Source organism: Bos indicus, chromosome 9, assembly GCF_029378745.1.
Source record: "Bos indicus isolate NIAB-ARS_2022 breed Sahiwal x Tharparkar chromosome 9, NIAB-ARS_B.indTharparkar_mat_pri_1.0, whole genome shotgun sequence".
Taxonomy (NCBI): domain Eukaryota; kingdom Metazoa; phylum Chordata; class Mammalia; order Artiodactyla; family Bovidae; genus Bos; species Bos indicus.
The window spans coordinates 73204897-73209984 of NC_091768.1; positions in this window are offsets into that span (position 1 = coordinate 73204897).

Consider the following 5088-nt stretch of genomic DNA (forward strand, 5'->3'; position numbering starts at 1 on the left):
GACTCCTGACTTAGTCTCCTCCTCACTTCCGGCCCCAGGGCCTCATCTGCCAATCACTGAAAGTGGGCGGCGACCTTACAGTCTGAGAGTATTTCAGTCTCCAAGCTTTGAATGAAGAGTTCCCAAATACGTCACAGCTGACCAGGACATTATGACAAATGGATAATAAAAATATATTAAAGTAGCATCAGCTATGGGTTGATGATCCTTCAAAATGGCCAAAAAGCATCTGTCTATATCATGTTATTGGGTGCCAGACGGATAGTGCCAGGCCCTGAGGCAGGCTGTTTACACGAATTTACTCATTTGTTCCACACAAAAACCTATAGAAAGCAAATTTCCCCTCTTTTGTAGAAAAGCCAGCTTCAAAGAAGTGAAGTCCAAATGGCATAGTTGGTAAGGCTAAACAGTCATCTCGTCTCCAAGTTGCCTGCTTTTTCCTCAGTGCATCCGTCACTGCCTTCACCATCAGAGGTGGTTGAGGGCAGACTCTGTCTTTCCACCACCCACCATCTTCTACCCTGACTGTCTTGTCACTACACTGTCCATCCTGAAACCAGGGTGGTTGCTGCAGCAACATCTTCCCAGAGGCGCTATGAAGATGATGACATCAGCCAAAACCATGCATGATGTGTATAAACAACCAGGATCCATGTCCATGATGTAAGAATTTCTGCAAATAGGTAAGAGAAAGGAACAACCTCACAGAAAAGATAAGCAAAGGACAGTGTGGAAGTGTTAGTCTCTCTGCTGCTGCTGCTAGTGCTGCTAAGTCGCTTCAGTTGTGTCCAACTCTGTGCGACCCATAGACAGCAGCCCACCAGGCTTCCCATCCCTCGGATTCTCCAGGCAAGAACGCTGAGTGGGTTGCCATTTCCTTCTCCAGGGGATCTTCCTGCCCCAGGGATCAAACCCAGGTCTCCTGCATTTCAGGCAGATCCTTTACCTTCTGAGCCACCAGAGAAGCCCCAAGCAAAGGAAAGGAAAAAGCAATTCACAGCAAAGGGAACAGAGTAGGCTAATGAGGGTGTGAAAAGATGCTACATATCACTGTTAAGCAGGGAATGTGAAAGACTAAGAGGAGCTATGTTGCCAAGCTGCCTGGAGAACAGCTTCTTTATTTTTTTAATATGACATTTTTCGTATTTATTTATTTGATTTGTGGTTGCTGGGTCTTGGTTGCTGCATGCAGGCTTTCTCTAGTTGCAGTGCATTGGCTTCTGGCATCAGTGGCTTCTCCTATCATGGAGCACAGGCTCTAGGCACACGTGCTACAGTAGTTGCAGCTCTCAACCTTAGTTCCCCCACGGCATGTGGAATCTTCCGCGACCAGGGATCAAGCCCATGTCCCCTGCATTGGCAGGCAGATTCTTATTCATTGTAGTACCAGGGAAGCCCCCAAACAGTTTCCTTTTATGTTGAAGTATAGTTGTTTTACAACATTGTGTTAGTTTCAGATGTATACTCTTTAAGATTCTTTTCCCTTATAGATTATTATAAGATACTGAATAGAGTTCTCTGGGCTACACAGCATGACCTTGCTGCTTATCTATTTTATATTTGCTGCTAAGTAGCTTCAGTTGTTTCTGACTCTTTGCAACCCTATGGACCATGGACCACCCCTCTTGTATATGGGATTCTCCAGGCAAGAACACTGGAATGGGTTGCCATGCTCTCCTCCAGGGGATCTTCCCAATCCAGGGATGGAACCTGTGTCTCTCGAATCTCTTGCATCTCCTGCACTGGCAGGCAGGTTCTTTACCACTAGCGCCACGTGGGAAGCCCATTATGATCAAATTGCCAACATCCACTGGATCATCAAAAAAGCAAGAGAGTTCCAGAAAAACATCTATTTCTGCTTTATTGACTATACCAAAGCCTTTGATCACAACAATCTCTGGAAAATTCTGAAAGAGATGGGAATACCAGACCACCTGACCTGACTCTTGAGAAATCTGTATGCAGGTCAGGAAGCAACAGTTAGAACTGGACATGGAACAACAGACTGGTTCCAAATAGGAAAAGGAGTACGTCAAGGCTGTATATTGTCACCCTGTTTATTTAACTTCTATGCAGAGTACATCATGAGAAACGCTGGGCTGGAAGAAGCACAAGCTGGAATCAAGATTGCCGGGAGAAATATCAATAACCTCAGATACCACCCTTATGGCAGAAAGTGAAGAAGAACTAAAGAGCCTCTTGATGAAAGTGAAAGAGGAGAGTGAAAAAGTTGGCTTAAAGCTCAACATTCAGAAAATGAAGATCATGGCATCCGGTCCCATCACTTCATGGCAAATAGATGGAGAAACAGTGGAACCAGTGACAGACTTTATTTTGGGGGGCTCCAAAATCATTGCAAATGGTGACTGCAGCCATGAAATTAAAAGGCTCTTACTCCTTGGAAGGAAAGTTATGACCAACCTAGATAGCATATTAGAAAGCAGAGACATTACTTTGCCAACAAAGGTCTGGCTAGTCAAGGCTATGGTTTTTCCATTAGTTATGTATGGATGTGAGAGTTGGACTATAAAGAAAGCTGAGCACTGAAGAATTGATGCTTTTGAAATGTGGTGTTGAAGACTCTTGAGAGTCCCTTGGACTGCAAGGAGATCCAACCAGTCCATCCTAAAGGAGATCAGTCCTGAATATTCACTGTAAGGACTGATGTTGAAGCTGAAGCTCCAGTACTTTGGCCACCTGATGTGAAGAGCTGACTCATTGGAATAGACCCTGATGCTGGGAAAGATTGAAGGCAGGAGAAGGGGACAATAGAGGATGAGATGGTTGGATGGCATCACTGACTCAATGGACATGAGTTTGAGTGAACTCCGGGAGTTGGTGATGGACAGGGAGGCCTGGCGTGCTGCAGTCCATGGGGTCACAAAGAGTTGGGCACAACTGAGCAACTGAACTGAAGTGTGTATCTGTTAATTTCCAATTCATCCCTCCCCCCCTTCCCCTTTGGTAATCATAAAGTTTGTTTTGTGGATCTGTTTGTAAATAATTCATTTGTATCACTTTTTTAGGTTTCACATGAGTGATATGATATGATATTTGTCTTTTGCTGTCTTATTAATACTTCACTCATCTCTAGGTCCATCCCTATTGCTGCAAAGGGCATTATTTCACTCTTGTCTATGGTGGAGTGATATTCCATCATGTGTGCATACCACATCTTTATTCATTCATCACTCGATGGGCATTTAGGTTGTTTCCATGTCTTGGCTTTTGTAAATAGTGTTACCATATTTATTTTATTTATTTCACTATTAATTTAAGTGGTTTCAATATAAGAGAAGTGGGATCTTCTGAAAGCTAAAAGCTGACCTGGCACTCACAGCTGGGCCATGGTGTTCTCCTATTGGACACTGCTAATTCTTAAATCTCTGACATCGGACAAGTTTATTCTGCGCTCCTGATGAATTGAGTTAACCAACACTAGACACACCTGCTGGTGGGCTGCAGTCCCTCGGGTCGCTAAGAGTCAGACACGACTGAGCGACTTCACTTTCACTTTTCACTTTCATGCATTGGAGAAGGAAATGGCAACCCACTCCAGTGTTCTTGCCTGGAGAATCCCAGGAACAGGGGAGCCTGGTGGGCTGCCGTCTATGGGGTCGCACAGAGTCGGACACGACTGAAGTGACGAAGCAGCAGCAGACACGCCTGAGTAGATTAACGCCCCCTTGTGGCTAACGTGGATGACTGCTGCTGCTTTACCTTGTTCCTTTCTTCTACTTCCTAGATGAAAGTTGATCAACTACAGTATTACTCTCCACTTTCTGACAGTGCCCAACCCAGAAGAAACCATTGTTCACTTGAGCCCTCCCTCCTAATTACCTACATGTGCTCAGTTCTTTACACCCTCTTATTGTGAAGTACCTAGACTCCACGTTGTGTGGTCTCTGTGACAAGTGTCAATAAAATAATTTTGACTGTAGTTGTGTCCTGTGGCCTTTGATGACATCCATAAATGATGGGCATCAACACATGCTTGCTAAGGAATTGTCTACCATAATATCCCCAATCTAAGTTGTGAGGTACTTCTTTATGATCTCAGCATTTTAAATCCTGCCTCCCCAATCCCTTACCCCTCTCCCAGGACATCTTTTGAGATTCTTACCCGAACCTATAAATAATGTCATAGCTGAATAATCAATGTGGGGGTTACAGTCCCTTTAGTTTTATGTCTTTAGCTTCTGTGTCCTTTTTTATTTTGGAATTTAGTATTGTAGGAAAATCTAAGGCTAATTTTTTGTTTCTTTGAAGATGAATTTTGGGAGAATTTTGTATTGTTCCCAAGGCTTGTTTAATCTGGTTGTAATTCTTTTGTGATGTTTTACATAAAATATGGTGCAATCTTGGGTTTCTCTGTTCATTATTTTCACTATCTGCATTCTAGGAGTGGTTTTCAAGGACAACTTCTGTACTGTCAATTTTCCTGCAACTGTTATCTATTTTACAGCCTTTGTTGAATATTTAAATTTTACTATTATGATTTAGGCTCCATGTAGTCTCTTCTAACCTGTCCTGATCCTTTTCTCAACTCATCAATATCTCCTTACATCTTATAGACACCATGTACCAGTTACTGAAATAAAACTTTTGGGTCCTGCAATCCACCCGAAAGGTTTTTGTCTGCATGTGCTCAGTTACTACAGATTTTAACTGCAGGTCTGTTATATATTAAGCATGATTTTCGAACCATCTTTAAATAGAAATATACCCAAGCCCAGAATTGCAAAGTACTAACCTGTCGGTTACCCACACCACCTCACAGTCCCCCTGAGAGCTAGGAGAATCCCCAGCAGCCAGTTGATTGCTCATTATTACCTTTCTGAAATGCAAGCACATTAGAATCTTCCAGGCTCAAGAGGGTCACCCCAGTTTAGGAAAGGCATCAAATTTGGGCTGTGGTTCACCAGACAAGACGGCAGACAAGAGCAGCTTTAAAGTTTGCTTCTAACAGATTTTCTTTTTCCTTCACTATAAAAAAAAGCCCCTTCACACACAGCATTATAATAGAAATAAAAGCTTGTAATCCTCTGACAATACAGATGCAAAGAAATGAGAATCATTGACAACATT